At 37.0% G+C, this 26,256-nt stretch overlaps 1 protein-coding gene across 7 annotated transcripts in view; it reads right to left on the reverse strand.

Moving 5' to 3' along the window:
- NAALADL2 (N-acetylated alpha-linked acidic dipeptidase like 2) overlaps positions 1-26,256 on the reverse strand; it is a 1,435,315-nt gene that overhangs the window by 1,055,437 nt on the left and 353,622 nt on the right. The window contains exon 7 of one of the 7 annotated variants that reach the window (XM_070072495.1): positions 22,227-22,449. The exons of the other annotated variants lie outside the window; for them this stretch is intronic. The gene's annotated coding sequence lies outside the window, so the exon portion shown is untranslated. The remainder of the gene's footprint in view (positions 1-22,226; positions 22,450-26,256) is intronic. 7 annotated transcript variants of the gene reach the window in all.

Below are 26,256 nucleotides of genomic sequence, written 5' to 3' on the forward strand. Positions count from 1 at the left end.
CTTCCAGGCCAGCTCTCTGCTGTGGCCAGGGAGTGCAGTGGAGGATGGCCCAAGTGCTTGGGCCCCGCACCCCATGGGAGACCAGGAAAAGCACCTGGCTCCTGGCTCCTGCCATCGGATCAGCGCGGTGCGCGGGCCGCAGCGCGCCTGCCGCGGCGGCCATTGGAGGGTGAACCAACGGCAAAAGGAAGACCTTTCTCTCTGTCTCTCTCTCTCACTGTCCACTCTGCCTGTCAAAAAAAAAAAAAAAAATTTTCTGTAAAACAGTTCCTGGGGCCGGCATTGTGGCAGAGTAGGTAAAGCCACCGCCTGCAGCATTGGCATTCCATGTGGATGCTGGTTGGAGTCTCAGCTGCTCCACTTCCAACACAGCTCCATGCTAACGGCCTGGGATAGCAGCGGAGGATGGCACAAGTGTTTAGGCTTCTGCTACCCATGTGGGAGACAGAAGCTCCTGGCTCTAGGCTTCTGCCTGGCTTAGCCCCTGCCATTGCAGCCATCTGTGGAGTGAATCAGCATATGGAAGACCTCTGCCTCTGTCTCGCCCTGTTTCTCTGTAGCTCTGACTTTCAAATAAACAAATAAATCTTTTCAAAAAATCCTACTGTAGCCATCATCTTTCTTTAAAGAATCAGAGATGCTTCCTCCGTAGGGAAAAATAATCTATTAAGTAAAAACACTAAATCATTAAGGTATTAAAAGTCACGGCCAGGTTCCTGGAAAGACAGGATTTTTACAGTAAGCTCAAATAGTCCCTTACACTTGCTAAACAAAGGTAAAGGACTCTACTGCTTTTCTTTTGCAGCATTTATCACTTCCTTGATGCAATACTCATATAGATTGAATGCAATATCACAGTATTATCATAATAAGGAATAGTCTACAATTCTTTAAATTGTACCCTAACTTTTACTAGAAAGTAAAATTATGGTTCTGCCTTCTTGTTTTCTTGGCTTTCTTTGGTCACTTATTTCTGGGCTTATCACCCTGGTAAAACTTATCACCCTGGCTTAACACCCAGCCATCAAACATGATATGAGGAAGTGTTTAATAAGATACAAGTAGGTTTTATTTAATTACTTTTTAACTTTAATTTTCATATTGTGAAGAATTAGTTCACATTCTGTTTGTTATTTGTTGATTTTTCATAGTGAAATTGCTCATGGAAAATAGAACCTATATGCAAGAATTTTAATGTGTGTATATATGTGCTTTAATTTAAAAGATTAAAAATAATAAGTTATTCATTTGCCTTTGATAAATTTCCACAATTCCAGAAAACACTGAAAAATTAATTAAATCATATTTCTTTTTAAGGATAATACACCAATATGAAATTCACAAGCCAGGTCTCTTTAGTTGACAAAATACAATATTCTATGCATTAAAGGATAGTAACTTAATTTGAACTTTATGCTAGATGTATATTATACTGCTGTCACTATGTATAATAAACATTTATATTGTATGTTAGGGTTCTTCAAAAATTTCATGAAAAATAGAAGTGAAAAATGAATTTATTTTGGGGCCAAAAATTTTTGGAATCCATACATAGCTTTGTCATAGTGTGCACCTTCCATAAACTTCTAGAGGTACCCTCATACATCTGTAACAGAAGAAATGAAAGTGGTAAGCAAAGTATTATTATTCTGATTTTTTAAAGAGTAATGTATTTATTGGAAATACAGAATTACAGAGAGAGGAGATAGAGATTAAAAGAAATCTTCTATCTGCCATTTCAACTCCCCAAATGGCCACAACTTCCAAGGCTGGTTGGGCCAGGAGGAAGCTAGGAGTCTGTAATTTCATCCAAGTCTCCCACAAGATTGGCAGGGGCTCAAGAACCTGTGCCATTTGCTGCTGCTTTTCCAAGAAATTAGCAAAGAGCTGGATCAGAAGTGGAGCAGCCAACTTCAACCAGCACTCATATTGGATGTTGGGGTCACAGGCAGTGGCTTAACCAGCTATGCCACAATGCCAGTTCCTAAAGTATTATTTTTAACTTTAAGTCTATGTTGAAATATAACTGCTTTCTTTAATTTTATTTTCAATTGAAAGTATCTTGATGCAGATGTTTAGAATCTTATTAATTAAATACCTTCAAGCAAAAAGGAACAAAAATGAGGCCCAATGTTAAATACAATGTGCAAAATAAAACAAGATAGAAATGTAATCATTCAGGCTTGTTTTGCTCCTTTCATTTCTATACTATAACAATTCATATATACTTGCAAACTACAAATTCATGGAAGACTTGCTGAAGCTATTTGCATGGCCACATGTCAATCAAGCAAATTACAAAAGAAAAATATGTACAAGATAACAGCAAAACATAAAAAGAATATTTTAACACAAATTAAATTTGCATACACTAAATACCATATCTGATAAAATGAAGTGGCTATTAGCCTTATGCTACAACTCAGGTACTGTTGATTGTATTGAATGGGTAAGAGCCAGAACTTGTTACCAACAAATCTAAGTATATCCAGTGCACTTAACAACGCTTTTTCTTCACTGAGAAAATTCTGTATACATTTTTACAGAAGTTAAATCTATCAAGGGCTGACTATGATGGTATTCATGGAGAAAAAGAGCAAGCATGGTAGTAAAATTGCTGATGTAAGACACTCTTATTCAATTAAAGGAACACTTCATAAAGTGCTAGTACATGAGCTAATAAAATTTCAAATTCTCAAAAGGCTGCAGCACTAAAGTACACAAGCACATTACTAATAAAAGACTGTATCCATTCTCTAGGTTTTGAATACTCAATTTCAAGTTTTCTGAATTTATTATCTTGTGACTGTTTCAAGTCACCAATTACTTCTGTTTTTGTTCTCTCATCTAAAATGGCGAACAATGTTTTTTCTGTCTTGTTTATTAGATGGTGATTAGTACTCAATAATCTCATCTGATAATTTTGTATCTAGAAAAATGCACTATAGGTTACGATGCAGAATAAGAATTATATATGTCAGCTGTGTTCAAGTTAGTGGGAATATATTTGGAAATGCAAGACCTTTACAATCTAGTGATATTCTCAAGATCTAGCAACACAACTACCACCTGAAAAAGCAATCTAATACAATCTAATCATAAAATACATGCCTCTGGAGTAAGTCATCCTAGTTTTAAATCTCATTTCAGGTCAATATTATCTGTGCAACTGAACAAATCTCAATTTTTCTCTCTGCAAAACGGGGATAATGGTATTTTCCATACATATTCTGCATGATTGTTAAACTTGTAATACACTTCCCAGATCCCTCTTCCATAAAGACTTGTTGTCTGCACTGCTGGCTGGAAGTGCTCTAGGCAGACAGCCTTCAGCTGCCATTCTGCCTCTTTGGGGATTTGTCTGGGGCTCAGAATCACTAGCCCAAGGTGATGCCTTGGGTGTTCCACATCCATTGGCTAACAACCTACACATGATTAAAAAGGTCTGCTCCCATGGCCCAGTCAGGAAATCTCTCAAGGACCATTTAGCTCCAGACCTCCCTATGCTTTTAACTGAGGCTGTCACTGGGACTGTGAGCAGTTTGACATTCCCTTGGCCCAATCCTTCTTTTCTTCCTGCCTATGGGTATTGGCACTACAGGCACTCCTTAGCAAATATACTGTAGGCTGAACTCCACATTAGAATTGGCTTTGGAGGAATTCAACATGTGAAAAAGGATTAGTTATAATATAAAGAACCTATTATCGGCCGGTGCCATGGCTCACTTGGCTAACCCTCCGCTTGCGGCACTAGCACCCTGGGTTCTAGTCCCAGTTGGGGCACTGAATTCTGTCCCGGTTGCTCTTCTTCCAGTACAGCTCTTTGCTGTGGCCCAGGAGGGCAGTGGAGGATGGCCCAAGTGCTTGGGCCCTGCACCCACATAGAAGACCAGGAGGAAGTACCTGGCTCCTGGCTACGGATCGGCGCAGCATGCCGGCCGCAGCGGCCATTTTGGGGGTGAACCAACGGAAGGAAGACCTTTCTCTCGGTCTCTCTCTCTCACTGTCTAACTCTGCCTGTCAAAAAAAAAAAAAAAAAAAAAAAAAAGAACCTATTATCTAATTCATCATCCAATAAGTAAGCGCATACTACTTTCATGATCCTTGAACAATTATTTTAAACTATAAACTTTGACAACAGTTAATCATTGCTGCTGCTATGGATGCAGAAAAGATATAAGTGTACAGTCAAGGAATAAATTAGTACAATTACTTTTGACAATTATAGGATAGTCCAGGTATATCAAAGATTAATAGAGAACTAGGAAATCCAGATGGATAATTTAAGCTAAAATATATCTCACATATCTACATAATTAAGAGGATTTTTCTTGTATGGCTATGCATTAGATCATAGTTTCAATTGTTATCAGATTTTGAATGTAATGAAAAATAATTCATTTATTCTCCAAAGGTCTCCTCTCCACAATATTCTCTCTTTCACAGTAAGTTGATTTTGTTTTTGTGAAAAAATGCCCGAGAAAAATTCTTGAGTAAACAATAAAAAAATACAATCACAAAATAGATTCAAACTAATGCATTTTAATCCCTGAAATGTTAACATGACATCTTACAACTGAAACAAGAAAAGACTTGATAGGTATCAGTTGTTAATAAGATAGCATAACTCATGCTAAGTTATGTATTTATCTTAGGCTGATCCAAGGAATACTGGACATCATGAACAAGTTACATTTGGATTTGCTACACACAGACACACACACACACACACACAAAAGGTTGACAGTTTCTTCCCCAAAATTGTGCTTAAAAACCCCAGTACCACCAATCAGCCCCTTTGGGTTTTTCTTCTCTTGGAACTCCCTCCACCAGGCCACTCTGGCTGTAGGTCTGACTTAAATGAATCTTGCTTTTAAAGAAAAAAATATTAGCTATAATAATCTTTTTTTAAAGACTTATTTATTTGAAAGTCAGAGTTACACAGAGAGAGGAGAGGTGCAGAGAGAGAGAGAGAGAGAGAGAGGTCTTCCATCCAATGGTTCCTTCCACAGTTGGATGCAATGGCCAGAGCTGCACCGATCCAAAGCCAGGAGCCAGGAGCTTCTTCTGCATCTCCCATGTGGGGGTGGGGGACCAAGGACTTGGGCCATCTTCTACTGATTTTTTGGGCCATAGCAGAGAGCTGGACAGGAAGTGGAGCAGCCAGGTCTCGAACCTGCGCCCATATGAGATGCCGGTACCTCAGGCCAGGGTGTTAACCCACTGTGCCACAGTGCTGGCCCCTACAATAATCTTCTAGCAACTAAGTAGTCAGAGATATACCTGTTTCTTTCTAATATCCAATATATTAAATTGGAAGAATGTAAATCTATGAAACACATGACATTCATTAAATTTCAGTTTGGCTAATTTAAGATTCATTATGGCAGCAAGCAACAACTTGGTTTTACCTTCTCAAAAAGTTACCATTTTGACAGCAAACAGGATACCCAAAATAATTAGAAGTAGAAGTAGGTGTCTAATTAGTTGAGTCCTAATATGTGCCAGATGCTATGCTAAATAATTATTTGGGTTATCCTATTTTAACTATAACAAATGTACTATGATGCAGTAATTGTGATTATTTCAATTTTTAGGTAGGAAAACTAAAAAAAATAGAAATATTAATTATCAGTGAAAATGGCACAGATAGAATTTGAACTTCTCTCATCTATAACTAGAGAATTCAGAAACTAAGCCAAATTAAATGAGCATATAATCTTGTTTAATCTTTACTATTATATATATTAATATCATAAACAATATGAAAAGATTAAAATCTTTGGGAAAGTCTGATTACTTAGCACTCTTTATCCATAATCTATTTACCTTATGGGTTTTAGAACTTAAAAAAATATTCTGACATTCACATATAAATTTTCATTTTATTTCTTTCTATAGTCTAACTTAATGTCCATGTCATAAGATTGCTGTATGGTATTATACCTATTTTATAGGACATTTAGAAATTTTCAATGGTAATCATGGATGATTTAACAATCTTTACTTCTCTTGTATTCCATAAGATTTATTTCAACTCTTTCCATCCTCTTAGTTACAGTTAACACAATCAGTAATTATACATTATTTTGAGTGTCCTTTATGTTTGTCACTATACTGTATACTTCGTAAGATTAGAAATATTGCTGGTTTTGTTTACACTGTATTGTCAACATTTGCATGGTTTTATAGCAAGTAAAGAAGCAATAATTACTGACAGCATAGCAGAGAGGAAGGAGGCTTTCACATCGTACATTTCTTTAAGGTTGTTTTCTGAGTAATTCATTTTTCACATAACAAAATTAAATATGCAATAATGTTTTTAAAGAATATATCTAATAGCTATGGATATAGACTTTGACATTGAAAATACAGTAAGAAAAGTAGGATTTCATCCTTGAAAATGCCAATTGAAAGATTTTTAAGTTAGGATAAAAATATTCAGATTAAATTACTCTTTGCTGACAAAAATGTGAGTTTGTGGAAATAACTTCCACATCAATTTCTGTAACATTAACTGCAATGAATTAACAAAATTTGATGTCCCAGTAGAGGAGAAACATTTCTGGTGGCTCCTTAAAGCATCCAGATAAGGAACACACACACACAGACACACAAACAAAAGAAAAATGTAATTATTTGGCATAGCAATTAAGAGGCCAATGGGATATCTGCATTGTATATTGGAGTACCCAGGTTCAAGTCCAGGTCCCACTTCTGATTCCAGCTTCCTGCTAATGTTATCCTGGGAAGAAGCAATTGAGGGCTGAGAAGAATTCCTGCTACCCACACAGAAATCCAGATACAGTTCCCTGCTTCTGGCTTCAGTATAGCCCGATCCCAGCTACTGCATGCATTTGAGGGATATACCTCTATCTCTTTCTCTGTTTTGCTCTTTTTATTTTTCTATGCTTTAAAAATAAATAATCATAAATGACATCAATTGAAACCCGATAATATTAAAGCTTGTACTTATTTCTACAAATGATCTTAATTCAGACACTTCACAAAGTCTCAAAATTGCTAGCTAAGGTTATAGCATTTAATTAATACAGATTGAGAATTCCTTATACTAAATTCTTGGGACTAAAAAGTGTTTCAGAATGTAAGAATTTATTCATATTTTGGAATATTCACATAAACCTTTCCAGTTGATGGTCCAAAATCTGAAAGTTTAATGTGAACAATAGTGGTCAAAGTTGCTAATTTTGGAGCAATTCAGATTATTGTCTTAGGGATGCTCAATGTGTATAATTGCTTTAAAAACTATCTAGGAGAAGAGTCTAGGTCTTCAAATGCCAGATTTTCTATGTAGCCTAAGATTTATACTTATTGAAATATTTCATGGTAATTTCTACCACTTCTTTTATAGGACTATATTTAAAAAGTAAAATAGAAAGGGTAGTGAGCTATTCTCACGAATACTGTATATATTTATAAATATATACATATATTTATATGTATATATAAATATATATACAAATATATATACAAATATATATATATTATATATATAAATATAAATATATATAATATACACATTATATAATATATAATATATATTTATTTATAGCCGGCGCCGTGGCTCAATAGGCTAATCCTCCACCTTGCGGCGCCGGCACACCGGGTTCTAGTCCCGGTTGGGGCGCCGGATTCTGTCCCGGTTGCCCCTCTTCCAGGCCAGCTCTCTGCTATGGCCAGGGAGTGCAGTGGAGGATGGCCCAGGTGCTTGGGCCCTGCACCCCATGGGAGACCAGGAAAAGCACCTGGATCCTGGCTCCTGCCATCGGATCAGCGCGGTGCGCCGGCTGCAGCGGCGGCCATTGGAGGGTGAACCAACGGCAAAAGGAAGACCTTTCTCTCTCTGTCTCTCTCACTGTCCACTCTGCCTGTCAAAAAAAATAAAAAAAAATATATATTTATTTATAATATGTATATATACATATATTTATATGTATATATATACAAATATATATAAATATACATATATTTATCCATTAGATGAAAATACCAATTGGGGGATTTTTCTCTATTCTCAGCATATAAAAATATCTCTAGAAATTATACACATAAATTTAAAAAGTTGGCAATATTGTTTAGTTCATTTAAATACTCATAATAAATGTCTTGGGATATATTTTTTAAAATTTATTTATCTATTTGCTTGAAAGGCAGAGTGATAGAGAGCAAGAGAAACAAAGAGAGAGGAAGATATTCTACCTACTGGTTCACTCCCTAAACACCCACAACACCTAAGGCTGGATCAGGCTGAAGCCAAGTGCCGAGACCTCCATTCAACTCTCCTTGTGGATGGCAAGGAAGCAATTACCGGGACAATCATCTGCTATCACACAGATCATGCATTAGTAGAAAACTGGATTGGAAATAGAGGTGGGACTTGATCACAGGCATTCCAATACAGGATGTGAGAATCCCAAGTAGAGGTTTAATCCATTGTACCACAACATCAGTCCTTGACTGGAGATTTCAATTTTTAAATTAAATGTTAAAGTTCTTTCTCTAGTAGAAAAAAAAAAACTATTATGTTTTCCTTTGTAAATCTGTTGCATAATTTTTCCATGGTGCAAATTCTCAAGAGAAATGTGCTTTTCTTTAGATTATGTTTGGTTTTCTAACAAGTAATAAATTACCATATTTTGGAAAAATAATATAAGACTCATTCATATTTTAATTAAAATGTCAACACTCTCAGCCACAGAAACTTATTTGTCAACAAGTCAAATGTACATTAAATTTTTGTGCTGATAAAAATGATAAAGAAAGACGGGCTGGTGCTGTTGCACAGTGGGTGAAACTGCTGCCTGCAGTGACGACTTCCGATATGAGCTGCTCCACTTCCGATCTGGCTCTCTGCTATGGCCTGAGAAGGCAGCGGAAGATGGCCCAGGTCCTTGGGCCCCTGAACCAAAATGGGAGACTCAGAGGAAGCTCCTGGCTCCTGGCTTTGGATCAGTGCAGCTCTGTCCATTGCAGCCACCTGGGGAGTGAGCCAGCAGATGGAAGACTTCTCTCTCTCTGCCTCTTCCTCTCTGTAACTCTGCCTTTTAAATAAATAAATAAATATTAAAGAAAAGATGAAAAGTAAAAATGTTTTAAAATTCAAAATGTTAAATGGTGGTAAGCCCACATGGGAAGGACTATAGTATCTCACATATAACAACCTGTATGCACAGCTTATTTTTTCTGGATGGAAATTTTAAGCAAAAAAATAAAATAAAATAAAATCCTGGTGTAGCCACTAACCAATGGCTCTGGAAAAACTGTTACCAAATTCCAACAACAGAATCAATCAGTGTATAAAACTACTAATTTTCCTTTCTTTAATTCTTTTTTTTTTTTTTTTTTTTTTGACAGGCAGAGTGGACAGTGAGAGAGAGAGACAGAAAGAAAGGTCTTCCTTTTGCCAATGGTTCACCCTCCAATGGCTGCTGCAGCTGGCGCACTGCGGCCGGCGCATCGCGCTGATCCGAAGCCAGGAGCCAGGTGCTTCTCCTGGTCTCCCATGCAGGTGCAGGGCCCAAGGACTTGGGCCATCCTCCACTGCACTCCTGGGCCACAGCAGAGAGCTGGCCTGGAAGAGGGGCAACCGGGACAGAATCTGGCGCCCCGACCGGGACTAGAACCCGGTGTGCCGGTGCTGCAAGGCGGAGGATTAGCCTATTGAGCCACGGCGCCGGCCTCCTTTCTTTAATTCTTAATCGTTCCTCTTGGACTCCTTTTACCTCTTTATAGGGCTACAATACCAAAAATATATATGGGAGATGATTATAAACAAATACTGATTTGGATTTATAGAACCAGTAATTGTATTTTATAAAACCGTAACTTTGTCTAGTACCTCTAAAATCATGAAAGAATAGAATAAAATAATATCATTTAGTTAAAATTACAAGGAAAAATACTATCACTCTCAATCTAAGCTGTTTGTCACCAAACTTTATGTACAGATAAGACTCTTATCAAAATTTTCCATACTCTCATACTTTACTCTGAAAAGGAAGAAAATGGATTTACAACTATTGAAAGATAGAGGGTCCAGTGCTTTGGCATAGCGGGTAAAGCTGGAGCCTGCAGTACCGGCATTCCATATGGGTGCCGTTTAGATTCCCAGCTGCTCCACTTCTGATCAGCTCTCTGTTATATAGCCTGGGAAAGCAGTAGAAGATGGCCCAAGTCCTTGGGCAGCTGAATCCGTGTGGGAGACCCAGAAGCTGCTGGCTCCTGGCTTCGGATCGTTCCAGTTCTGGCTGTTGCGGCCATTTGGGGAGTGAACCAGCGGATGAAGTCCTCTCTCTCTGCCTCTTTGTAACTCTGCCTTTCAAATAAATAAATAAATCTTAAAAAAAGGCCGGCGCCACAGTTCACTTGGCTAATCCACCACCTGGGGCACCTGCACCCCGAGTACTAATCCCGGTTGGGGCGCCAGATTCTGTCCTGGTTGCTCCTCTTCCAGTCCAGCTCTTTGCTGTGGCCCGGGAGGGCAGTGGAGGATGGCCCAAGTGCTTGGGCCCTGCACCTGCATGGGAGACCAGGGGAAGGCACCTGGCTCCTGGCTTCGGATGGGTGCAGCACGCTGGCCGTATTGGCCATTTGGGGGGGTGAACCAATGGAAAAGGAAGACCTTTCTCTCTGTCTCTCTCTCTTGCTATCTAACTCTGCCTATCCAAAAAAAAAAAAAAAAAAAAGAGAAGCTAAACTCTAGCTATTCTGGAACTTGGATATCTTATATATTCTCCAGTTGCTCAGCAACAGTAACTGTAATAAAATTATTTATATAGACATGAGATACATACACGCTTTATTTGTCTGTCTTCTAAAAGGAAGCTATTGTTAAATCAAATAAATTATTTGAGAATAAAGTAAGAGCATTTTGAGTTTGAATTGGCTCATGTGTATCTTCCAACCACACAATTCAAATCATTTCTATGCAGATGTAAAGCATTAGTTTGATTAGTAAATCATTAGTTTATCTTTGTGTCTTATATGATGAAACATGAAGGAAAAAAAAAACCTCAAGACTAATATAAATCTTTTTCCAAATTAATAGGACTTAGTTGATAAAATTCTTTTAGTGATATTCTATGAGAGAGTTATTATAGGAAAAATTTATTATAAGACAACCAATTTGCAGTGGATACACAGATTTTGGTTTCATTTTGTTTTATAATGGGGTGAAGGACTATATATTAACTCATAAAATGATATATGAAACAGTGAAAAATTCTGGATGGCATCATTTAGAAATACCACAAGACTACTCAGAACTAAGAGTAGACACATGATTAGACCACAGCTTTGGTGATGATTTGTGTCTTATTCACAGGGCTTCCCAATCACCTATCAAGGTGCCTCCATAGCATATCAGTAAATAACTTTGAATTAAAATGAATAATCAATAGATAATGACTCAATAACATTGTTAAATAACCTAAAAAAACCTGAGTTCTGGCTAGAGATTTTTCACAACAGGCTTGTCTCTAGTTAACTATTTTTTTTTTTAATTATTATGTTTTATTTACTTGAAAGGCAGAGAGAGAAGATAGACAGAAGGACATCTCTCACCCACTGGCTCACTCTCCAACAGCCAATAATAGCTATGGCTGAGCCATATCAGAGCTAGAAACAGGAAATCCCATCTGAGCCTCCCACATGGGTAGCAGGTACTCAGTCACTTCAGCAATCACTTGCAGCCTCGAGGACGCACATTACTGGAAGCTGAAATTGTGAGTGGAGCCAGTTCAATGGCGTTGATCTCAGCCTCCAACATGCGATACAGGCATTCCCAGCAGCATTTTAGCCTTCAGGAAATGCCTGCACCTACAGCTGACTTCTTTTATTACACAATAGAAGCTATTTCAGTTCAGTTTTTAGGTATATTATATGAAAACCAACAAAAATATTGTTTACAGAAGGGGAATAACAATTACCATATAGTACTTACGACTACTATGATATATTATCTTGTATTAATATATATATAAATTATACTATCTCAAAAACAAATATATCAAGTCCAATCAAGTTGTAATATTGTTTATTTCTCTAAAAACTAATGTTCTGTACAATGCAGTAAGTACTCATATATTGAGGGACATTGCTTTACCTTTTAGTGCAGTATTTCCCTTGACTCAAAATGAACCCTCATACTTCACTGGTTATGGCACATTTTGCAGAAAATAAAAATGATTATTTCAAAATTCTTCAAGCTTTAAAAAATGCATTGCCGTGGCCAGCGCTGTGGCACAGGGGGCTAAAGCCATGGTCTGAAGCGCTGGCATCCCAAATGGGCACCAGTTCTAGTCCTGGCTGCTCCTCTTCCGATCCAGCTCTCTGCTATGGCCTGGAAAAGCAGTAGAAGATGGCCCAAGTCCTTGGGCCCCTGCACCTATATGGGAGACCTGAAGGAAGCTCCTGTCTCCTGGCTTCAGATTGGTGCAGCTCTGGCCGTTGCGGCCATCTGAGGAGTGAACCAGCAGATGGAAGATCTCTCTCCGTCTCTACCTCTCTCTGTAACTCTTTCAAATAAATAAAATAAATCTTTTTTTTAAATGCACTATCAAAGCCTTTATGTATTTATTTTTTCACAGGTGCTTCATCCATCTGAAGCCAGGAGCCAGGTGCTTCCTCCTGGTCTCCCATGTGGGTGCAGGGCCCAAGCACTTGAGCCATCCTCCACTGCACTCCCGGGCCACAGCAGAGAGCTGGACTGGAAGAGGAGCAACTGGGACAGAATACGGAGCCCTAACCAGAACTAGAACCCAGAGTGCTGGCGCTGCAGGTGGAGGATTAGCCAAGTGAGCCAAGGTGCCAGCCTGCCAAAGCCTTTAAAGCTGGCAATGAAATATATTGACATTTTAGAAATAGAGCATTTATTTTAGGAAGAATGGTTCACAATGAATATCCCATCCATGCTTACTACTACCACTTAGAAGTTACTCATCCAGATTTAATAGCATCTAATTTTTCATATCACCTTTTTTCTCTTCAACTTTTAAGTTGTTTCTCTTCAGAAAATGTAATGACAGATAAATATAACTAATTTAAAATATCAAATAAATCTATAATATTCCAATACCAACATCATTAAAGATACAAAGATTTTAGAAAATATAAAATTATACAACAGGTGGAGTTTTCTGTTGTAATAAAAAAAGACAAATGATTCAAAAAATATTATGGAAGAGTGTTGAGTCAAACCAAACACAGGTCATTTATTATGGTGAGTAACATTTCAAAATTAAGACTGAAGACCGTGTTGAATGAGTGCTATACTGTCTCCACAACACCATGCTGGAAAAAAATAAAGGAAAAAATAGCAAAAGAAAGGCCACACTATATGCAGGATAGAAAATAAACATGCATAAAGATTTTATTTAATTTTAATTTCACATTAAGATCAGATATTGGCACACAAAATGACCATGGGAAATGGGTAGTAGGCAGCAAACAATGAAGTCTTGCCTGGTTTAAAGTCAATGTATGATCACTTGGACTAGTGAGATGGCATTGGTACATGCCACCTTGATGGGATTGAATTGGAATCCCCTGGCACATTTCTAACTCTACAATTTGGGACAAGTCAGATTGAACATGTCCCAAATTGTACATCTCCTCACTCTCTTATTCCCACTCTTATATTTAACAGGGATCACTTTTCAGTTAAATTTCAACACTTAAGAATAATTGTGTATTAATTACTGAGTTCATTAAATAAAAGTTAAAAAAAAGAAATAATAACAATGAAATATATAGAAATAATCCAGGTATTTGGGAACTAATTTGTTTCTAAATAGCTAGAAGCCAAATAAGATATCACAAAGGAAATTAAAATATTTTTGCACAGAATGATAATTAAAATTTGTCATATAAAATTTGTCATTTGTGGGATGTAGCCAACAGTACTTACAAGGAAATGTATAGCTTTAACTAATCTACTAGAAAATAAAGAAGGACAACATCAATGATCAGAATTTCACCTTAAGAAACTAGTCAAAGAATTTCTGCTAATACTAACTGATATAATTAAAAAGGAGAGAACAATCCAACATGGGAAGCGAGATACTCAGCACACTCATAGAATGGCGGATGTCCTAAACAGCACTATGCCCTCAGAATCAGCCCTGAAGGCATTTGGATCTGGCTCAAAAGTACATAAGAGTATTTTAGGCATGGAAAGCCAAGACACTCTGGAAAAAAAAAAAGAAAAGAAAGAAAAGAAAAGAAAAGAAACCTAAATGAAAGATCACTGCGAGTGAGAACCAAGTGAAAAAAACAGGGCATCAAGCCGGCGCCGTGGCTCAATAGGCTAATCCTCCGCCTTGCGGCGCCGGCACACCGGGTTCTAGTCCCGGTCAGGGCGCCGGATTCTGTCCCGGTTGCCCCTCTTCCAGGCCAGCTCTCTGCTATGGCCAGGGAGTGCAGTGGAGGATGGCCCAGGTGCTTGGGCCCTGCACCCCATGGGAGACCAGGAAAAGCACCTGGATCCTGGCTCCTGCCATCGGATCAGCGCGGTGCGCCGGCCACATCGCGCTGGCCGCGGCGGCCATTGGAGGGTGAACCAACGGCAAAAAGGAAGACCTTTCTCTCTGTCTCTCTCTCACACTGTCCACTCTGCCTGTCAAAAAAAAAAAAAAAAAAAAAAAACAGGGCATCAAAGAAGGAGGTACCTTTCTCTGAAGGGAGGAGAGACCTAGAATAGCTAAAGCAATCTTGTACAACAAAAACAAAGCCAGAGGCATCACAATCCCAGATTTCAGGACATACTACAGGGCAGTTGTTATCAAAAGAGCATGGTACTGGTACAGAAACAGATGGAAAGACCAATGAAACAAAACAGAAACACCAGAAATCAATACAAACATCTACAGCCAACTTATATTTGATCAAGGATCTAAAACCAATTCTTGGAGCAACAACAGTCTATTCAATAAATGGTGCTGGGAAAACTGGATTTCCACGTGCAGAAGCATGAAGCAAGACCCCTACCTTACATCTTACACAAAAATCCACACAACATGGATTAAAGATCTAAATCTATGATGCAACACCATCAAATTATTAGAGAACATTGGAGAAACCCTGCAAGATATAGGTGCCAACAAAGACTTCTTGGAAAAGACCCTGGAAGCACAGGCAGTCAAAGCCAAAATTAACATTTGGGATTGCATCAGATTGAGAAGTTTCTGTACTGCAAAAGAAACAGTGAGGAAAGTGAAGAGGCAACAGACAGAATGGGAAAAATATTTGCAAACTATGCTACAGATAAAGGATTCATAACCAGAATCTACAAAGAGATCAAGAAACTCCACAACAACAAAACCAACAACGCACTTAAGAGATGGGCCAATGATCTCAATAGATATTTTTCAAAAGAGGAAATCCAAATAGCAACAGACTCATGAAAAAATGTTCAAGATCACTAGCAATCAGGGAAATGCAAATCAAAACCACAATGAGATTTCACCTCACCCACTTAGAATGGCTCACATTCAGAAATCTACCAACAACAGATGCTGGAGAGGATGTGGGGAGAAAGGGACACTAATCCACTTTTGGTGGGAATGCAAACTGGTAAAGACACTATGGAAGTCAGTCTGGAGATTCCTCAGAAACCTGAATATAACCCTACCATTCAACCCAGCCATCCCACTCCTTGGACTTTACCCAAAAGAAATTAAATTGGCAAATAAAAAAGCTGTTGGCACCTTAATGTTTATTGCAGCTCAATTCACAATAGCTAAGACCTGGAATCAACCTAAATGCCCTTCAACAGTAGACTAGATAAAGAAATTATAGGATATGTACTCTATAGAATACTATACAGCAGTTAAAAATGAAATCCTGTCATTTGCAACAAAATGGAGGAATCTGGAAAACATCATGCTGAGTGAAATAAGCCAGTCCCACAGGGACAAATATCATATCTTCTCCCTGATCAATGACAACTAACCGAGCACAAAGAAGGAAACCTGTTGAAGTGAAATGAACATTATGAGAAACAGTGACTTGATCAGCCCTTGTCCTGCCTGTTGATGAACAACTTAACACATTATCCCTTTTAGTATTTTTTTTATTCTGCTTAATACAATTGTTGAACTCTGTAATTAACACACAATTATTCTTAGGTGTTTAAATTAACTGAAAAGTAATCTCTGTTAAATACAAGAATGGGAATAAGAGAGGGAGGAGATATACAATTTGGGACATGCTCAATCTGACTTGCCCCAAATGGTAGAGTTAGAAACATGCCAGGGGATTCCAATTCAATCCCATTAAGGTGGCATGTACAAATGCATTTTCACTAGTCAAAGTAATCAATTTCATTCACAATTGATCATAATGTAGGATTAAGAGTCAAAGGGATCACATAAATAAGACTAGTGTCTGTGAATACTAACTGATAGAATTAAAAAGGGAGAGAACGATCCAACATGGGAAGCAAGATACACAGCAGACTCATAGAATGGCAGATGTCCTAAACAGCACTCTGGCCTCAGAATCAGCCCTTAAGGCATTCAGATCTGGCCTAAGAGCCCGTGAGAGTATTATAGGCATGGAAAGCCAAGACACTCTGGCAAAAAAAAAAAAAAAAAAAAAAAAAAAAAAAACAAAAACTAAATGAAAGATATCTTTGAGTGAGATCCCAGTGGAAAGAATGGGCCATCAAAGAAGGAGGTACCTCTCTCTGAAGGGAGGAGAGAACTTCCACTTTGACTAAGGCTTTGTCTAAATAAGATCAGAGTTGGCGCACTCAAAAGGCTTCCATAGCCCATGACAAGAGCCTAGAGCCTAGGGTGATTACTGATGCCATAAACAAGAGTGTCAATTGTTAAGTCAACAACAGGATTCACTGTGCACTTACTCCTCATGTAGGATCTCTGTCCTTAATGTGTTGTACAATGTGAATTAATGCTATAACTAGTACTCAAACAGTACTTTATACTTTGTGTTTCTGTGTGGGTGCAAACTATTGAAATCTTTACTTAGTATATACTAAAATGATCTTCTGTATATAAAGATAATTGAGCCAGCGCCACGGCTCACTAGCTAATCCTCCGCCTTGTGGCGCGGGCATACCGGGTTCTAGTCCTGGTCGGGGCGCCAGTTTCTGTCCCGGCTGCCCCTCTTCCAGGCCAGCTCTCTGCTGTGGCCAGGGAGTGCAGTGGAGGATGGCCCAAGTACTTGGGCCCTGAACCCCATGGGAGACCAGGATAAGTACCTGGCTCCTGCCATCGGATCAGCGCGGTGCGCAGGCCGCAGCACACCGGCCACGTCGGCCATTGGAGGGTGAACCAACGGCAAAGTAATACCTTTCTCTCTGTCTCTCTCTCTCACTGTCCATTCTGCCTGTCAAAAAAAAATTATAAAGATAATAGAAAATGAATCTTGATGTGAATGGAATGGGAGAAGGAGTGGGAGATGGGAGGGTTTTGGGCGGAGGGAAATTATGGGGGGGGAAAATACACTGTAATCCAAAAGCTGTACTTTGGAAGTTTATATTTATTAAATAAAAGTTAAAAAAAAGAATATAGAACTCATAAAAAAATAAAATATGGTTATATCACTCATTTAAAAATCTAAACAAAAAACCTAAAGCGTAAGTATCACATATAATATATCCTAATAGTAATAATTTAAAATATATAAGCAATAGAAAAAAGGTGAAATGCATCAAAAAGATACCTGCACCACCATGTCCATAGCAGCACTATTCACAATAGCCAAAATTCAAAATCAACCAAGGTGTTCAACATCAGATAAATGAATAAAGAAAATGTGGTATATATTACACAACATAAGATTATTCAGCTATAAAAAAGAAGGAAATTCTAAAATTTGCAACAAAACAGACACAACTGGAGGAAGTCTAATTGAGTGAAATAAGCCGGACCCAGAAAGTCAAATACCACATGATCTCCCTTATATGTGGGAGCTAAAATTCAAGAAACAAAATAATTAATAAATAAAAATAGATAAATAAAATAAATAATAAATTTATTTAAACAAAATAAATTTTAAAAAGAAAAAGAAAAGAAATGTTGGTGTGTATATCATTAGTGTAAATATACTTGTATAAAACTTTGTTTTATACCTTTTGAAACCAGTGATTTTAATGATCTGTGATCATTTTAGAATTTACTTTAAATTTATGAAATGGTCATTTTCTACTCAATTATTATTGTTTATAGCTATTGTCTATATTCCCACTAAACTAGGACTTTTTTTGTTTTTTACTTGTTAAACTTCTTATTCACTTAAGTATTAAGCCTTTTCACTGTAATGTAAATTTAAAATATGTTGTCTCTAAAACAGAAAAAAAAAAGATGGAAGAAAGGTGGGCAGATGAGAAGGTGATAGAGGGAGGAAGGAAGGGAATATCATTATCTTAGAATGATCTTCTATCTTCTATGTATTATAAAGCACATTGAATCTGTTATAAACTAATTTCAGTAAAATAAGACATAAAAAAAAGAGAAGAAACAAAATTTTGGCTCTACCTTCTGATTTAGTATTTGGTCCTAGGAATGCAATATTAATACAACTGAATTCTGGATGAGAAATTTTAAAATGTTATTCTCAGTTCATTTGGCCTGTTGTAAAAAAATATAGCGTAAACCAGGTAGCTTATAAACAACATACATTTATTTCTCACAGTTCTAGATGATAGGAACGTCTAGACTAAGGCATATGAAGAGTTTTGTCTGTGCAGGTCTTAATTTACCTGTTCACAAAAGAAGGCTTCTTGCTGTGACCTCAACATTGTAGAAGGCAGGAGTCTCTCCCTGGGGTCTCTTTTGTAAGGGCACTAGTCTCAACCATGAAGGTTCCCAAAGGTTCAGTCCCTTCATTAAACTCCCAACCCCCAATACCATAACCTTTGGGGTTATAATTTCCACATTTGTGAATATGAAGGGAACACAAACATTGCTACAAAGGAAACATCTAGAAAAGGATCTGGAAAGAATGAGGACTAAGGTAGAATCTGATTGCCAAGGTCTAAAAGAGGTGTTGACTGCATTTCATGAGAATTTTTTCATGAAAAGTGTTAAAGTACTACACATATCTGTAAATGAAAAAAAACCTTAAAAACTCATTAAGCATTTTATCTCATACAAGGAAATTTTCTGAAATGTAGTGTTCCAATACCCCATATGAGATTTTTTTATGAATTGCCATTTCTATAATAACTACTCAAAAGCTAATAAACTCTACAAATGCCAAAACTCAAAACCGGAACAAAAGCCTCTGGGAGCATATTTAAAAATATATGACACTATATTAAATTACAAAATTGACAAGAAGACCTCAATCTTCATATGAATTAGCAACATTCTTTGGAGTATATTTTAGGTATGTGGTATTACATTGGGTATATTAATTATTTATAAATTATTTTAGACATGTGGATAAAATTATAGATCAAATATCTATGCAAAACAATTATTATTTCTTATTTATATACATTTTTCACAGATTATTTTTAGTAAAACACACATTTGAGGAGAGGGAAAGAAATGAGATCAGATGAGACTTGCCACATATTGCCCCAAATATGTCTCACCAAACTATGCTGTCAATATTTATTTGGTTAGCAGATAGAACAAATGAACAATATGGATTAAGGAAAGCACTGAGCTTTCTTAACTATGATGATCTTCATCAGAAGAAAATACAATCAATCCCAAGTAGATCCTCTTGACATGTGGTTATTATAACACTTAGCTCTTCCTTTTGATAACTTTTGCAGTTTTCAACAACACAGACCTTTCTTAAATTCCTCCCCCAAGGTGAGCTTAACAAGGGCATGGATAATCTTCCCTTGTGGTTATTTTATGTGTTTTTGGCTTTTCACATTGGCATATTCAGAATATGAGGAGGAGGCATTGGAATCTGAGTAACTGAGAGTGATGCCTCTCAGGCATACAGGTTAGTGTGTATTGGACCTTATAATCCACCTGAAAGATTCTGTATTTGGCTCTCCTCAATTTGGTGATCTTGAAAATGTAAGCAATCTACACTCTCATTTTCCTTATTCCTGTTCTGTTAGCTGAATTGTGTCCTCCCAATATCCATCTGTTGAAGTCCTAACTCCTAGTAACTCAGAATGTGACTATATTTAGAGACAGGCCTGCAAAAGGGTGATTGAGTTAAAAATGGAACAGTTACAGTGGGCCCTAATCCAAAATGACTAATGTCCAATTCAGGAGACATTAGGACAGAGGCAACACAGGGAATACCATGTGAGGACACAGCAAGATGGTGGCCCTCTGCGAACCAAGAGGGAGATCTTAGAAGAAATCAAACCTGATGAGACTCTCCTTATGAATTTCAAGCTTCAATAGTTGTGAGACAATCAATTTCCATCCTTTATAAATTACCTAGTGTGTGTGGTAGTTTGTTATAGCAGCTTTAGCAAATTAATGCACATCAATTTGTCTTTTCTCTAACAAAACAGATTTGCTTTCTTATCAATATTACCCAATAACTTCACAATCCCTAAAGCTCAGCTACTGTACTGTGCTCAAACTGTTTCCAAATTCTATGATGACTCTTCTGATTCAAAGCAAATAGCACAGATTGTTAAAGGAGGAGCATCTTAGTCTTTCATCATAAGTCCTGAATTCACATTAAAAGACCTTAGCAAAAGACTCAAATACCTCTTTTTGAGAATTCTCTACAGAGTAATAAAGATACTTACTTATCCATTTGTGCATCACATCCCTCTAACTACTCATCTATTCATTATCTAATCTTCATATTACAGACAATATAAAGGTGATTCTGCATTGATGACCTGGTTGGTATTTGTCACTTTTTTCCACTTCTATGGGGACAAACACTTTGGTAAAAGATATAAATCTTGGGGCAGGCATTGTGGCACAACAGGGTAAGCATCCTACATAGGAATGTTTGGGTTTGAGTTCCACCTCTGTTTCTGATCTGGTTTCTCGCTAATATGAACCCTGAGATGAAACAGATTTGATCCCTGACCCCCACATGGGAGACACAGAGTTCCTTGCTCCTGACTTCATTCTGTTCCAGCCCTGCTGTGGTGGGCATTTTTGAAGTGAATCAGTAGATTTAAGAAATCTCCCCCCAACCAATGCCTTCTTTTTAATTTTGTTTTTCAAATGGAATAAAGTAAATGCTTTTTGAAAAGATATAAAGTTATTAGAAAGTACATGAGGGGCCAGTTGTTCAGTGGGTTAAGCTGCTACCTGTGACACCAACATCCCATAAGAGCACCACTTTGAGTGCTGTTGCTCTGATTTTTTTTTTAAAGATTCATTTTATTTATTTGAAAGACAGAGTTACAGAGAGAGGTAGAGCCAGAGAGAGAGAGGTCTTCCATCCACTGGTTCACTCCCCAGATGGCCACAATGGCCGGAGCTGTGCCGATCTGAAGCCAGCAGCCAGGAGCTCCCTCTGGGTCTCCCACACAGGTACAGGGACCCATGGACTTGGGCCATCTTCCACTGGCTTCCTAGGCCATAGCAGAGAGCTGGATCGGAAGTGGAACAGCTGGGAATCAAACCAGCGTCCATACGGGATGCTGGCGCTGCAGGCCAGGGCCTTAACCCATTGCGCCACAATGCCGGTCCCTGCTCTACTTCCGATCCTGCTCTCTGAAAATGCACCCCAGAAAGCAGCAGAAGACTTAGACCCTTGCCGACAATGTGAGAAAACTGGATGGAGTTCCAGGCTCCTAGTTTTGGCCTAGTCCCACCCTGCCCTTTGCAGCCATTTGGGGAGTGAATCTGTGGAGGGAAGATCTCTATCTGTATCTACCCCCCCCCAATTCTGCCTTTCAGATAAATCAATAAATCTTTTATTTAAAAGGGAAAGTACATGAATTTACTGTGCAACGTATTGACATTCAAGTTGATCACTGGCTTTGTGAAAACTCAGGCAGATTATCCCTTATATATCATTAATATTTCTCTTTCCTGTATTTCTAAAATTCCAGGTTTGAAAAATGTAGACAAGCCCAATATCAAAGATGAAATATAGATTCAGAAATATAGCTGTCCAATACTTCTTAGTTTGGAATTTCATTCACTGAGCTATTTCTGAATTATCTGAGCTAAGACAGTGTACACTTATTTTAAGCTATTTTACCTTTGCTGATTTTCTATTATAGCTTAGCTGTTCACACAGTGATCACTATTTATGCACAGTACCAGTTAGCATCTAATGTCACATACCTGTTGCCATAGCAATCTTCTTCCTCCATTAATGTGTACATTGACTTCTTTTCTGTTCTGTCCTTTTCTTTAGAATGTCTGAACAGGACATTTTTTTTAACATAGAAATCTATAACCATTCACTTTTCTCCGTGGTGTTGCTTAAACCTTAATGTTTAATGATTTTAAACTTTTCAAATACAATATATCTTTGTTGTGCTTTAGCTCATCATTCTTCATTTATCTGCAGAAATAATACACATTTCTCCAAATCAGTTTAGCAGTTGAGGGAAATTAGATTGATCACAGATAAGCCTAGATTAAATAGAGTCCCTCAATATACTTATAAATTCCAAGGCTCTGAGAATGTCAAGATATAATGTGCTGTGATAGGGTCCTGTAAATCACTGGGCAAGCTTCATATATAAGATCAAGGAGTCCACAGGCTTCATCTCAAGCTGTATCTCATATTACAATCAGAACAGAGCTAGAATAAAAAGATGACATTTCCATTCAAAGCACCTCTCCCCAAATATTCATTAACTAGATCTTTCCAAATGCACTGGTCATCTTTCTATTTTCAGTTATTTTTAACTCAGAGTCAATTCTTATATCTCCTTTCTCATAATTATACCACATTGACTATTTTGGTGGAAATGATACAGTCCTGCTGTATTTTATGGTACTGAGTCCTCTGGAATTCTTAAAAGTCTATCAAATTTGCAATGGTTTAGCTTATTTTCTGAATTCAGACCACAGTATCACAGATACAATATAATATTGTATCTAATATATATTTAGTACATATGAATATCTTGTAACCTGCTATAGTAATCAGCTTGTGGTTTTGCTCTATAAGGGGCCATAGACAATGGATAAGTTAAATAACTATAAAGGAAAACAAGTCAAGAAAAACTGCAGGCAGTGCATGATTAATTGCTGGAACAAGGAATAGAGAGATTAAAGTTTATGACATACGAGCAACTAATCATTTAGAAATTCTGAATTAAAAGATTAATTTCCCTGTTGAACAGAGAAACCTCCACCTGGGTATAATAAATTGATCACATTTGGTCCAATTGGAAAAGATAATTCATTGAAACCTGTGATTCTATACAAGACCTTCAATACATTGAACTCTCTCACATTTCTTAAAAGTGCCTACTGACTTCAATTTTGATGCTTTCTTCCCTCATAACTAAATTCAAATATGATTTCTGCTTATACTCACATCTTTAAGACATTTATTCAAAAAATGTTAATTAAATCTCTCCAGCACTATGCTATTTATTGGGCTACATGATAAGTAGTAATCAGATCAAGAGTGACTTTGTTTATGTAAATATGGCTTGTGATCCATGAAAAAAAAAAGTAAAACCAGACATCAGCTCTCCAACCAAGAATTGAGCTGTACTTTAAAGACTCATTTTTACATAATATAATTGAAGTTTTTAGACAAATATAACTCTAGTAGTACCATCAAAGCTGAATATCCTTGCATATACTTTTCCTATCCTAAGCTTTATAAAAGTCACCATCTGGATTCGAGGCAGAGAATTTTTGATTACACAAGTAGATGATATTATACAAATATAAACAAGTTTAAAATAAACTTGCCGTGCAAAAAATATATGTGTCACAGAACAAGACAATAGTTAGATATATGGTGATTTACCTATTTGTTAATAGTTTTATATTTTCTTCTGCTTAACCATTATAGAAGATAAAATAGCAAATTAAATAATCTTTAACAAATCTTGAAGCCAAACGAGTTAAACACAATCCTGGGAAATACCACATTAATTGAGCCTTATTTCTAGCCTTCCATTCTTTGAAGTTCCAGCTCTATTTAACAGCACTGCACAAGAAGTATTAAGTTACTTTTTACCATAGTTCTGTCAAAACAATGAAGTATTCCAGTAATTTTAGCTGTGTAATATCTAGAAATGTAAATAAAATAAGATGTATTTATGCAGTCTTGTGTATTGTGTTTTCATTACACTTGTAATGCTTCCCACAACTTGTGAAATATTTTGTCAGTTTGGAGGGAGCATTTAGAAAAAAAAAAACTAGAAGTTTGATCATGTCTAAAAAATTCAAAGATACTGCCATCTTATCACAATAGTGATTAAATCAATATAAGAGTAAGTATATTGTTTACCAGTTAATTAAATTGAACTTGATTTTTTTTCTGATTCACAGAAATATTTTTATAAATCACATTACAATCATAAGAACATATTTAGCTAATGTTATAACTTCACATCATAATGTATTTACTTTATATATATTTATTTTATAAGATACTAAAGAGAAGCTAATTATGTCCATATCTTAAGGACAGAAGAAGAAAAACTGAATAAAAGCTTCTTGGTCTTTATTTCTATGGAAGGTATAACCCTTATCCAACAGCCCAACAAATACTGTGGTTTTTTTCCAGCCAACCAACAACCTGTAATATTTATACAATTTTACAATTTTTACAATTCAGTCTTGTAGCTAGTATATCCTTGTCAAAACATCTTATCTTTCCCTAAATTTAGTCTTAGCCTTTATTAACAAAAATATTTTCTTAGACAAAAGAGTAAACAAAACAAAACAAAATCTCAAGGTTACTTGTTATTGAGGGAGGGATAACAGATGGCTCAAGAAAGTGATACAGAAGATATTAATTATATTCTTTCCTCAAGAATAAAAAAAAGCTTAATTTTTTCCATAAAGCTTTTCACTAGGCACAAGATCATGAAAAATAATGAGAAGACAGCTTGATGCTCATTTAAATGCAGTTCCTGGCTGTGTCCTGGCCTTTTGTTAACAGTTAACTAACTAGAAGTTGGTATAAAGACACCAAGCTAATTTTGTAATCCTTTTGCCTTTACACATTTACTGGCTCTGTAATATGCATTAAATTAGGAAAAAAGAATCAATATCAACAGAGAATAGCTGGCTTTAATCCACCAAAATCACAATGGTAAAAAGTTAATGAAGAGTCAAATATGAGTAGGGGAAAAAATACTCTGACAAGTTTTAGAGCAAAAATTCAAATTTGGAATCCATTAAAAATATTGTAATCAATTTTAATTCCAAATACTTCAAATAACATGAGACAAAACAAATAAATTCAGCAGAAAAGCAGGACATCTGTAGTCTGTATCTTATTCTCTCATAGCCTACATCTTAAAATCCACTCAGTCGAAATGTAACAATACAAAGTCACATATAAGAGAAACAGGACCTAAGTAAAGGACCCAAACAGCAGCATCAAATCTACATATTATGGGATGACAGAAATTATCTAAGTTAGAAGCTGTACATAAGATCATATTCAAAGGACAAAAGGAAACCTATCATGTTGAAAAATATACCAGGTAGTTTATATAAACTATATATATATAAAGCTAGAACGTGCTATCAGTAGAAAGAAGAAATAGGGACCGGCGCCATGGTTCACTTGGTTAATCCTCTGCCCATGGCACCGACATCCCATATGGGCACCGGGTTCTTGTCCCGGTTGCTCCTCTTCCAGTCCAGCTCTCTGCTGTGGTCCAGGAGGGCAGGGGAGGATGGCCCAAGTGCTTGGGCCCCTGCACCCGCATGGGAGACCAGGAGGAAGCACCTGGCTCCTAGCTTTGGATCGGCTCAGCACCAGCCGTAGCAGTCGTTTGGGGAGTGAACCAGCGGGTGGAAGACTTTTCTCTCTGTGTCTCTCTCTCAATGTCTATAACTCTACCTGTTAAATAAAATTAAAAAATAAAAATAAAAAAGGAAGAAGAAATAATGCTTTATGCCATGCATCTATAAATTACTTCCACTTAGTAGAACCAAAAGACTAAGTGTTATTGTGTCTACCCATGTGTACAAGTAAATTTCTGGTTATTTGGTTGAAGATAAACACAAAAACAGCAATTCATATAAGCATTTAAGATAAATGAGTAAATAGCTCCAAACATGAAACAGTGTTTGATTTTTCACCTTTGAAATACACTTTCAGTTCAAAGAAAATGTGCTTCCACCCTCATTCTGGTTGCTTTGTAAACATTCATTAATTAAT

This window comes from Oryctolagus cuniculus, chromosome 4, assembly GCF_964237555.1.
Source record: "Oryctolagus cuniculus chromosome 4, mOryCun1.1, whole genome shotgun sequence".
Taxonomy (NCBI): domain Eukaryota; kingdom Metazoa; phylum Chordata; class Mammalia; order Lagomorpha; family Leporidae; genus Oryctolagus; species Oryctolagus cuniculus.